Source organism: Solanum lycopersicum, chromosome 8, assembly GCF_036512215.1.
Source record: "Solanum lycopersicum chromosome 8, SLM_r2.1".
Lineage (NCBI taxonomy): Eukaryota > Viridiplantae > Streptophyta > Magnoliopsida > Solanales > Solanaceae > Solanum > Solanum lycopersicum.
The window spans coordinates 23,064,695-23,078,273 of record NC_090807.1 but is presented as its reverse complement, the minus strand read 5'-3'; the positions used below and the strand labels follow the sequence as shown (position 1 = coordinate 23,078,273).

Sequence of the window (13,579 nt, the reverse complement as noted above, 5' to 3'; positions counted from 1 at the left end):
TTACCTACTGTTTTTGCACGTTATTTGGCAGAGAAAACCGTGAGTGAGAGTGATAGAGACGTGAGAGAGAGATGAGCGGGGAAGAGAAGAGTTTTCTTAGGCTTAGGAGTCTTGTTTAGGACTTAGTCAAATAAGGTTTTATTTAATTATTAAAAATATAATTTCCATTTATTTTAAATCAGCTAATAACTTATAAATATAAATTAATTACATTAATTTACAAACTTTAATTAAAACCAATTTAATTAATTACATCTACCTAGGTTCGAACCAGGGTGGAGAAAGACTTCACTTAAAGAGCCCAATTTTGGCCCTCTCTTCCCAAGGTTCCTCTCCACCTAATTAATTAATAAATTAATTATATATTTTGGGTAATTATGATACTACCCTTAGCCTTGAAAAAGACCATTTTACACGTAGACCCTCCAAACCTAAGATTTCATCTTTTTAAGTCTAGTAAAGACTACTTCAACTAAATCTTCGTATTCGAGATCCCTACATGGTTGCACCCAACCTTTTCTAGCTCAACTAACTCGGCATGTTTGTTGTCTTGGATGTATAAAGGGTTCCGAGGTGTGGTTCTACATGCATCAATCTGTGTTAACCCGGTCTAATCGTTGGCATTCTAGACAAATTAAGCATTACTTAGCTTATCCATTTTTAGGGTTGTTACATAACCCAACCACCCCTTAGGAACATTCGTCCGCGAATGACACTACTCTTTACTTACAATAAGAAAATCATCTATAGAATGTATCCATACATATGTAATTCAATACTCTCCATTGGTGAATATCATATTCACATATTAACATGATGGTACACATCCTTGAAACCTACTAATAATTTTACATTAATAGACTAAGGAACTCTTTCCTAAACTTAACTCATTGAAGCATACAACATAAGTAAGCATGTAATTCATACAAATAAGCACCCAACATGATGACTCAATCTTATTAAATTCATGCTAGTGCATAAACACCATACACAGCAAAATAGATCAATGACTAATTAAGGCTACACACCCGAGACATCACAGGAGGTGCCTTCCCATGCACCCCTAGAATTGAGTGCGAAGAATAGTTGCATCCTTGGATCCTCTTCCTTTGGACCATTACGTTGAACTCTCTCCTTCCATTGTTCTTGACATCTCCTATTTGTACAATCCTTAACAAAGTGACCCGGTTTTCTACAAATCTAACAAGCATTAGAGCCCCTCATACACACTCCTCCATGAGGTTTGACATACTTTATACTCTAGTATCTGGGCTTGGAATCCCTATCATAGCAATCCTTGGATGACCTAGACTCCCCTTGGTGGGATAGTTTCTTCTTAAACCTAGGCTTATCCCTGATTTCAGTACTACTCTTCCTTGAAAAATTCTTCTCAGCTTGTCTTGACATGCTCCCTGTCCTATTATGCTTCGTATTCCTCTTTTCCTCCATATGCTTGACATGGATCGTAATCCTTAAAAGGTCAAAGCCGACATGCAACATAGCTTCCCAACACTCCTCCACGATATTCTCACCAATCTTAGATCCAGTGTAAATGAGAGGATTCATCTTCATGAAGTCCCTTAACGAGTTAGCCATGGTGCTCGCAGGTGGGTTCTCTCTAGGAACACCTTGTTGCTCCGTCAGGGCTGTCATAGCCTGATCTTGTAAAGTGATGGCTTGGGCCATATCTATCAAGGTTTTCCTCACTTCTCCATCTGTTAATTTAGTTGGGTGAACTTGCATCTCCATTCTGGCAGTAAGAGCCTAGGGAGGAACTTGATTTACCACAGCAGATGCTTCTCTAATCTCTCTGCCTGCGTTTCTCCTCGTATTCATCTTTCTGAATCTCAAGAGTTGATGTTGGATACGCTCTTAACACCAAGAAATTAGACATTAGAAAAGGCACAATAAGGTCAGAAGAAGGGAATTTTCATACGCATCATGCAGTCTCTAAATAAGGATAGTAGTGCACTTCATAACCATGACTTAGAAACTACTCAATGTGGTTGATATGAACTTATTAGTAATTTAACTTAGGGCTCTGATACAAACTTTGTCATGATTGGAATCTAGACCCCAAACGAGACCAGCGTTGTTGACCTCTTAGAGGTCTCAGACAAGCCTACTCATGTTATTCTTACTTCACCTAGATTAATTTTAGTGGAATACGTAATTTTTAACCATCAACCATCTAACATTAAGATAATCAAATGAAAGAAAAAGTTTAATATAATGATAAAAATGTACTTGCAAAAATGGCACCAATACAATGTCTTAACAATGGGAAAGATACGCTAGTGGAACATACTCTAGTAGCTCAATCCTACAACAAAGCTAGAATGTAAATGGGCATGCATCCAAGTAATCATGAGGCCCTATCAAGCCCGAATGAATGCTCGACGTCCGCATAACTGCATCGTTCATCCTATAGCTCTAGCATCCACCTGCACCTACACCTAAAAGGTTAGAGTAGTATATGGTTAGTATACACTTGTACTAAGTATGGAAATATGCAAGCACACACCAAGGACATGCATGAGTAATATTAGATCTTTTCTAACAACATGATTATAGAAGGTCAAGTCATTGGACTTGCCAAATTGAGATAAGTAAAGTGAGTGAGCTTTCTGAATTTGAATTAGGAAGGTTTATGATCTTACAAAATTTGGATTAGGAATGTTATGCCATGAGAGTAACATGAATTATCATACTTAACATTTTGCACACAGCACACAATATCATACACATAGAACATATCATGATTCCTATAACACATAACGTTGTTCATATCATTCATTCGTATGCCATTAGAACTTGGAATCATGGACTTGACATTAAGACTTCCCAAAAATCAGGGCTCAACATATGGGACCTAAACTAGGGAGCCTTCTTTAAAAAATACAGAGTCTGTTTGATTCATTCATACATACTTCATTTCATTTGTTTCATAGGCTATTGTAAACACAAGCTATACCTAGGATGTAGTTTAAGACTTTCATTGGGTTCGCTATACAATGAGCAAGAAAGAACTAGTGTCTTAACTTAATTCTAGCTCACCTCTTGATCATCCTATCCTAACACCTTTGTTATCATTCATTTAATTATCTGCATCATTTGAGGTTGTCCTCATTCATTCATTGGGAACTTTAACTTTAACCAACATAGATCATGTGAGCATCATTAAATCTAGTGTCTTGAAACCCCACACTTAAAAGAGGTGGAATTAATGGCCAAGAGTACCCAAAACATGCTAGGTGTACATGGGAATTGAACACCTTCAGATCCCTATAGCGGCAGTATAGGTTCGAAGACTAGGAGATATAAGGAGAATCATACCCGCCATTCCAGACAGTCTCATCTCATTAGAGTTACGTGAACCTCCTCCCTTCCCGAAAGAAGGTATTACCGCTCATAGCTAGTCTATCTGTGCTCGGTAAAAAATTACATTACATTCAACTCATACGTCATGGAAATTGGCTTCTAGTATGAGGACATTATATCTCACTAGATGATGTTTCATCTCATCATTAGTATTTAGTTAGTTAATCTCAATACTTTGATAGAGTGTTCATAGAGGTTTGTGTCTTCACTAACTTTACAATCTCACAGGTGAGTACGTTTTGGTGACATTTACTTAGGCTCATTTGAGATTGCTCTCATCTTGTACATTAGCTCATATCATGTTATCTCAACATTCATTATCTTTGGCATATTTGTTCATCATAGTTACTCACCCCTTTTACGTGAATATTCATTTCATCATATGCCAATGAACTTGGCCATTTGGTAGGTTTCACACTCTCACTTAACTCTTCTAGGGTTTCATCATTTCATCATTTCATTGTTCATTTCTTCATATGACAAATGAATTTTTCCATTTACTGTATTTTACACTCGTACTTAATCCTTCTAGGGTTCCATCATTTCATTGCATACATCTTAGGTTCACTTACTCTTAAACATATGCTAGACCTATGGATCTATACATACAAGTCATGAGGCTTCACTCATAGTTTGTTTAAGTGACTCATATCTTCCTAAGATTATGTAATGCAAGACATATGAATCTTGTATGTATGCCAAGATCTCGATATCGATCTATGTAGGATGCATTATTCTTGAACGTTTAATTCACGTATGTCTTATGCATCAATACAAAATTTGGGCAATGAAACCCTGTTTTGAAATCTCCTGAACAACACTTACTTTTTTGTTATTCATTTTTGTTTGATCCATACGTCTTGGTGACCCAAGTGCGAGCCCCAATGCCATCATTTTATTTTTCCCTTAATTTTTTTCTTCATTTTTTGCTTAATGGAACTAAGAGGATGTGGGATCGAATCGCCACAACCCCATTTACTTAATGTGTTCATTGCCTTTAATGTTTTCTCCTTTGGCCGAGGGGTTGTGGGTTTGAACCCCCACAACCTCTCTTTAATTTCTTTTATTTTTTGTCCTTAAATATGCCTAGGAGGTTGTGTGTTCTATTCCCACGCCTCACATCTCTTTCCTTTCATTTCCTTCGATTCTCCTTCACTGCCTAGAGGTCAGGGGTTCGATTCCCACACCTCACCTTTTTTTTCTTTTACTCTTCCTTAAATCTGATTGAGAGGTGGTTCTTTCAAATCCCAATCCTCTCATTTCTTATTTTTTTGTTTTAGGTTACAGTTTCCTGTCAATACCGAGGTTCAAATACCCTTCACCACATTTCCTTTTAATTCTTTATCTTCATGGATTTTAACATGGTGAGGTCTCGAGTTCAATCCTCCATGACCTCACTTGTTTTAATTTATTTTTTAAAATATTTTGAACCCTCTTTGCTTACCAAAATTCATCACTAGAAGCTGGAAATTTTCGTCTAGTTTTTTAATGTCCTTTCATCAAGTTACACCTTAGTTCTTCGGGGAATTTCGTAGTGCATTAAGAATGTTTTAGGTGCATTTTAATGGATTCATTTAGTTAAGAGATTATCCCTCAAATCATCCACATTTCAACTTATATGATCATCACATTTACATCAACATGTGTACATTTATATCCAAATATGATTTACCCTCACAAATTTTGCACACAGGCCTTAGTTTATCTATATGGGAATGTGGGTTCTCTGATTGCAGTCCCGAGAATAAACCCTTCGCGGTGAGCATCTGCATCAAACTACTCATCACTAGAATATATGCCCACGTGGAAGAGGGGGTAGGACAAAAGGTCCACGGAATCTGCAATGTTCACGTTGCCCTTAGTGTAGTCCCGGAGTCATGGGGCTGCTTGAGGTTTCATTCTCAAAACCTCTATCAGTTCTCAACATGTGCCTGATTGTGAACCTTATCTTGTAATGGAGGCTGGTGGTTTGCTTTATCACCCCGATTTGATGGAATCTATTGATTTTCTATCCTTCTCAATGAGCGATTGAGTTTTGGATAGAATAGATTGTGTGGTTCTCCTCAGCTCCATGCACTTGGCATGCACTAGAACTAAAGAAAAAGTAAAATCAAGAAATTTTTGACCAAATTTTAATAATGTAATTAAAAATAATCTAAAATCTAGATTCCCCGACAGCGAAGCCAAAATTTGATACACTCAAATAACGCTTCCCTAAAGAAGTATAAATGGTCGTAATCAAGTAGAGAACCCAACTAGTAGGTTGGGATCGATGCACCGAGGAAAATAGTATGATTTAACTTCAAGCCACAATCACCCTACATAGCCAAGGTCTTAGTTTCTTAAACAATTTTAAGTTAACTAGTAAGTAAAATTAAAAATTAAATTTTTATCATGTTATGAAACTAATAAGGGTATATGTGTTCCCCATAGGTTCATAACAACGTATTCCTAGCAATAGCAATTCTTCCTTAGTGTTTTCCATGTAAACTGGTAAGTTATGCATCTGTAATTCCTTTGTCTGGCATATAGAAAATTTCACCTTGTGCCTTTATCCATCTACGTGTGTATACTTTACTTACTCATACCTTTACCTTATATTAGACATCAAAATCGATGTATATCTTAGTTATGACTTTTGACCAATCGACAATCGCCTATTAGATTGTTTCACACTAAGTCTATGTTGATAATTCTTTTCTTATTCCAACCTTTTTCGTCCGACAAGTAGTAACAAGGCTACTTCTTACGCATGCACTCGTGATAAAAGACTTCTAAATGAAAGAATCATCAATAAATGCAAGAACATATTTGAGAATTGCTTATTTGTAAGTTTTACTTTGTTATGGTTCCCACAACCCTAGTTTTGGATTTAGTTACCCATGCAAGCAAGATCACAATTCATGGTTTTTAAGAAAGAATCAATGAACTTGCTTAAAAATAAGAAGAAACCAAGAAATTCAACTTGAAATTGTAAGAAAATCCTTCAACATTTATCCATAAATTGATTTATTACTAAAAGTTTGCAACCAATAATCTTGAACACAAAATAGAACAATACCATGATTATCTAACTCCAAAAACGAGGTTTTAATTCCCTATTTATAGAAAACATAGTCCTAAAGAAAAAGGAATTAAAATAAAAAAAAGTGTGTTCAGTTGACGCAGCTTCAATCAACGACATCACTTACACACCTCACAACGGTCTGTCGACTACATCTGTAAGTACAGACTTAGAATGATTTTTCTTCACCAACTAGCACCTTCTCTAAATCAAACAACGGACCTAAAGTACGGTTCATCGATTCATCTACAGTTCGTCGATTCTCCTCCATCGTTCCACACTTAGAATCTTATGTCAGGTACTGGCTATGAACCAATTGATTGTTCACCAGTACGGTCCGTCGATCAATACACTTACCATAATTTGTTCTCATGGATTCACACTTAGTCATATTTCTATGATCTTCTCCCTTAGACTGATCTGCACATCGATGGTCACTACGTATGGACTACAATTTTTAAGCTTCCTTCTGCGTGTTTAACCTGAACATATTTCATACAAAACAAACACAATAAACTTGTTTAAACTACTACCAAATGACTCTAGACACACACAACTTTAAAGCAAAATTCATTGAAAGCACTGTGAAATTGTTGTACATCAACAACAAAGTTTGTTACAATGCAGGGATACACCATAGATATAATATGGTGTAATTGAGCCCGAAGGGGACTCATACGAGTCCTTAGCATATCCCAGCATAATCTAATACAAAAGATGCAAAAATGTAAAAAACTTCTTGATAGTTGAAGTCTTTCATAAATCGAAAGAGATAGTCTAACTACACTTTGTCTCAAACAAATTAATACAACTTTAAATAATATTTTGCTCACATCCCAAACGTTAGTCACAAATCATGAAAATAGAAGATATGAAGGAAATACTAGTTTTCTACTTGAAGCTATGAGGACTTACCAAATCTTCAGCTCCTTGATCCTTAAACACCTAGCTTCTAAATTAGAACTCAAGATCACTGACCCCTATATTTGATAAGAATGTATTAAAGAGTATCGTTAGTACAAAATGTACTAATTCTGTTAGCTATAAAAAACATAAGACCATCTAAAAATGGTTAGGAAAAATGAAACAAATGAATAAAATTTAATAATATAATCTTAAGCATCATACAGTCATAACTCAACATAAGGCACAATTCTTTAGCATTTAAGATACATCATACAAGCATAAAAAATTGAATACTACATAGGAGAGTGTTATTCAATCCTAAGCTACCATAGGAACTCCTATATAAAGCTGCCTAAGTCACACTATAGATGAAGGGATCATATGTCACAACTTCAAGATATTCTAGTCTTCCATGCTTTGTTTGATTTTAGGTTATTAAACTTTCAATATAGAATCATTTTATGTGATAGACCTTTCTCATTCTACATACAAGCATTTATATAGTACTATGTAGGATATGAGGGTAAAAGACTTTCACAACAACCTTATTCACTAGTATACCCATTTTACTCAAGCTATCACTTCATATAAGAATTTCTCTAGAAGCCCTAGTGAAAAAAACCAATGATCTCTATTCCAACTCACAAGGATATACTTCTACATTAACCATATAAATCTATATTACAAGATATGTATTGAGTTACAATCGTTGTTTATAGGCAATTCAAATCTTATTACATCATAAAGTCCACATTCCAATAATCATTACTCAAAATCATTCTAATGTACATTTTTCTAATTAAAATTATGTTTACATGTTCCTATTCTTGAAAAATTTATATAGATGATATAATTTCTTGAAGATCAATAAAGAATAATCAATTTCCTTTCACGAGGCAGAAACCCACATACCTTAATTTTATCAATTAGACAAGGTTTAACCAGGGAAAACATTTAATATCATCATATATAATGAATAAATACTAAATAAATCATAAACAAGTACTATCCACTCAATTGGAATCATACACCACTTAGCACACAATAATAGAAGAAACCCTAGCATATATTGGGGTTGTTCTTCTCAAATTATGAAAAATCATAGGGACTGGATAGATGGAAGAATCCATAGACGAAATAATCTATCATAAATTTACTAAAATCCCACAAAAAATCTTGTAATAATGGAGGAAATTGTCCTATCTTCCTTCTCTTTTTCTTCTTTGCTTTTCTAAAGAGAGAATATTTGAGTGGAAGTTGGGTCTCTTTGTGAATCTGAAATAAGTATTTTGTAATAATATAATTAAGGTTCTTTCAGGTATTTATTGATTTTCTAGTAACTAATAAATCAACACTACTTAATAACTAAATAATTACTAACTAACCCATAAGTCCCACTAACCTAAACAACTAACTCTAAATCTGCCTTAACCTACGGACCGTGGGTGGGTCTGCGGGGTGTGATGCACACTCATAGGTTCTTTATTGAAGCTCCTTAAATGCTTCCTTGACCCATGATCGCCACCTTTAGGGCGTGGATCCACCTATGGGCCATGAGTCCTAACCATAGGTGGCCTTTTTGGGAAGTTTTAGGAACACTTATGGGGTCCTCCTCAAGGACCCCTTGGTTAGTCCTTGGAGAGTCGTACTTTGATGTTTTAATCCTTGAATCCTAATTCTAAGCTTGAGAAGTTATTTTTACGGTTTTAAACCTTTTCTAACATATAGAACGTCAACACAAGGCTCTAGAACCATCTACTTTAGGTTAGTAGTTCTTAGGTGTTACACTAAATAATAAAAGATAAAGTGAAATTAAATTATTGGGAAAATCCATACTACCTGAATATATATGAAGACTAAAAGTTTAACAACAACTGAAAATTCAATCTCCAATAATAAAATTGATGCTAACTATTTCTAAAATTAAAGTCCCTAACTAATAAAAAAAATTTCGACATGCCCCAGCTAGATCTAGGAAATACTAAAAAAATAAGGCTAAAAGAAAAAAGGAATCATGTATGTAATCCTTGAAGAATGAGGACTCACTACTGATACTCCTAATTTGAAGATGAAGAATCTATCTATGTGTGATGTCATAGTTTAGCGCCTAAACCTACATCACTAAAAGATGTAGTGCAAAGTATGCGTCTATATTTGAAAGGTATTGAGTATACAAGAACGAGTAAAGGTGAATAATAATCATAAATGAATAAAGGTATATAATTAAGCAATGATGTACGTTGAGCATGATATTGTACTAAGCATATTGAACATGAAAAAACTGAATGCAAATATCAAGTTTGCAATAGGCTGCAATTGAATCTGACTTAAAATAAAAGCATGGTCAATGCAATGGGATCATATTGAATTGTGGGATATACTAATAACTGACCTAAAACAAAATAAGTTTAATTTGGAATCTGATGTATATGACCCATCGTGAGGACCAAATATACCTTGCCAATGTTATAGAGGCATGAGTAGCATGATCACTATAATGATGCCTAAATAGGGGAATTACAAATTTTGTGAACGTAGTTCTTTGACTTGAGAGTGACTGACCCTAGTACACTTGGTATTAAGCTACTCCTACTTGATTATGTTATTACAAATTTATTACTAAAATTTCTGCACTACTTTATATTTCAAAATACTTATATGCAAACTGAGAATTAAAAAATCATTAGTATACTGATAACAAACCATTAGATAACATAAGCATGCATGTATATATCTTAAATAAGTAACAAATCAAGTATTAGCGATTGTCATTTTTCTCGTACAGAAGGCTAGAAGGCTAATTTTTTTAATTTAACTCACTACAAGAAATTAACTATTTAGCAACAACTTTTTGGCAACAACTATATTATTGTTGGCTTATATTGATAAATCACAACAACTTAATTCTATTGTTGGTATATTTTAAATTTTAAACAACAAATTTTTGTTGTTCCCAAGTATGTTAGTATTGTTGTGATATTATATTTTAAATAATAATTAATATAATAAATTTTAAATATTAAAAAATTGCAACAACGTTTTTGCAACAATGATGATAATGTTGCCAAACTTAAATAATGGCAATAATTTAATTAATTTGTTGCTATCTTAAAAAAATATTTGGCAACAATAATATTTTAGTGTAGCGAATATATATAATTTGACAATACATATACATTGTGGAAAAAATATTTTTTTTTAAATTTTACGCTAATAGAATCGCGGGCTTTTTTGTTTTCGCCAATTTTCTTTTGTAGAAGTTCACAAATAATTATTTTTCTTTGCCAGAAGTAGCGCTTCTTCACTTTTAGGGAAAATTGAAGCTAGGTTTTTCGGTCCACTGAAGAAGAGCATTGTTGGTGAAGTCTTTCTCTGGTGAGTTTTGTTTCACAAAGATTTTTTAATTTTTCCATATAATTATCTTATGATTGAGTCTCCTAGGTTATTTCCTAAGACTTCAATTGCTTTGTTTAGGATTAATTTCTTTTTGGTTCAGTCTTTTTGCTGAGATTAGTAACAAAATAAATTCTACTAGTTATTACTAATACGATTTAGTAACAAAATTGCTAGTACTAGTTATTTGGGTGTTTTTTATTTATTTATTTTGTGTGTGGTGTTATGTTCCAAAAAAAACTTAAGACGTGTTTTGTTAGCACAGCAAAAGAAAAGGTGTTCAGAAATTTGAACAGAGGCCAATATGTATCTAACATCAAGATTTCTTAGAGTTTCATGTGCATCTGGAGGGAATCATAGCCATGGTAAAGTATAGAATTCAAAGGGATTAAGTGACAGATCCGTCAATACTTCTATACAATTCTATGATTTTCAAGACCTTCTTAATATGCTTGTCTTAACATCTCAAATATGCTTTGTTATTTATTGATTGATTAATGTGTGTGCCTTATTTTTTCTGTTATGTGCAAGATATGTTTAGTTACGGTATGCTGTTGGCTCTTAAACTTTTACAGAATTCACTTTTTGACCAAATACTCGATCTAATGTTCCAGCTTCTGTTGAAAGTAGTCCACCATTATATGTTCCCTTAGAATGCTTTGAAGACATGGCTTGAGATAGGAGTTTATGGTTAACGTCTTCGAGTACTTCAGCAACTACAAATGTGATTATAGCTTAATATACATATTGTGGTACAGAAGAAGGAATTGCAAAATAGAAACTAAAAACTATTCCCAAGCACACCATGATTTCTACGGTTTAAGAAACTTATACGCAGAGACAATGGAAGTAACAAATTTTTGGATCTCCTCTACAGTTTTTTCACTATTCTCGCAATCTTGATCGTCATCTTCATCTTGTTTTGTCTCTTCTGCACATAAAAGAAATGGTTGGGTAATACCTTTATGCACTAAGTCATTTTCAATCTTCTCAGTATCGGATTTTGGTAGCATAACATCCTCTAGTTCCAACATTGGAGGTTCTGTAAAGGTAGTCCACAAGAATAACATGTAACAAACCATGCAAGATACATTATCCAGCCTAGTAAAGTTTATTAGTTAAAAGTGATATTTAGGAACTTAAATTTAGTTTCAAACAACTAGGTAACAACTAGACAACATGCTATTCAAAGTGCACTTGCACTTAAACCAACTAAAGCCTTTATTCGCAGGTGCAGAGGAACATAATCAGTGCTTTAACGCCTATTAACTACCCTTTACAAACCAAGCCCACAAAATAGTCGTCCAAATAGAAGTAAGTATATCGAGTTGTAGTCATAAGACAGTACATATTGTTGTTTCTGTCTCTTTATGTGTTTATACTAATGATGAAGTTCCTTTGTGTCGTCTCAAAACTGTCTGCAAAAAATCGTCCGCAAACTCTTTCGTCTTCACTATCTTCACACATAGATATCCTTACCCCTTTACTTTCAGGTTCCTTCTTACCAGGCAAAAACGTCGTTACGAGAAGGCTGGTATGCTTTCCACCTTTGAAGCTTGAAAAAGAACTCGGTATTCTTCTTGCGATCTATTCCAATCACATCCTATTGTTTTTTATGATGATCTGATAAATCTTAGGGATAGACTTAGCAAGTACATTACCTGAAAAGCCAAGAAAACTCCCCTTTCGAAGGCCTCTCCAAGACCTGCAATCCAGATCACAATCCAAAAAGAAATAAGTTTCTTCTTTTACTTCTTCTTCCAGTTCCATGTCCAAAATCTAACCAACTCCTATTCCTCGCCTGGTCGCTCACCTTTTTCAATTGAGGCACCAACCAATACAAAAAATTAATATATTTTATTGAACATATAAATATTCAAAATTTGAATAACAATTATATATATTAGCAAATACTATAATAATTACTATAGAAGAATTAATTTTTTTCATTAAAAAAAATTGACAGCACAGTGAATGCAATAAGCAGTCAGCATCCTTTTACAGTAAAAACGCCTCATTAGTTTTAATATATGGTGTTTCAAGAGGAAATTTTCTTTTCTTCTGTTAGATGAACACATTGGTTGAATAATAAAAAATTTTATGTTAATTATACTAATATTCTTAGCATGGCTTATTGTTCTACAGGGTCTCATCCTTCATTTATTCACGCCTAAAGCTAAGGTTGTTAGTGTTGGAGCAATAATACAACTTGTTTCCAGTGGTAAACACGTGTGATCACAATTTATTTATTTTTATTTCAGTTCTTTCTTACATTTTGTAATAATGTTGATTTAATACAGTTTGGTCATGTGTATGCTTGCCGGAAGATTCAATTGACCAAGTTGTTGCCATTTGTGCCTATGAACTTGTTATATTCTCACTTAAGATACGACATATAACTTTCCTGCATAACAATCTCTACCATTTTTTTATTCATGTTGTTTCTGCTATATGATAAAGATACATGTGATATGTCCTAGTACCATGCAAATTCAACATCTCAAACAATATGGAGACATATACTTCTAACTCTTTTAAGTTGTTTGTATTGATATTGACATGTCACATGTAGATTTGAATAAAAATTGATTAGCTATTCTTATCTTATCTATTTTATACTCTTTTGTATGAGAAGTTGCAGATATACGAATTATTTCTGAAGATGTTCGTAGATGTACATATACAAAAAAAAAATTTCTTGTCTTACAAGGACTTTCGGATTTTTATATTGACCTTTTATGATATGAAGTTTTTCTCTAATACTTTCTTTATTTTATTAAATTAAAATATCATATAACTTTATTTTAATTTATTATAAAATTATTGTAGGTAAGT

At 33.7% G+C, this 13,579-nt stretch overlaps 1 long non-coding RNA gene across 1 annotated transcript; it reads left to right on the top strand.

Annotated features, from left to right (window-relative positions):
* Positions 1-10,651: 10,651 nt before the first annotated feature.
* Positions 10,652-13,251, top strand: LOC138337776 (uncharacterized). The gene is made up of 3 exons (XR_011211187.1): positions 10,652-10,726; positions 12,890-12,965; positions 13,045-13,251. It is a non-coding gene; the product is annotated as an uncharacterized lncRNA (long non-coding RNA).
* Positions 13,252-13,579: the final 328 nt, after the last annotated feature.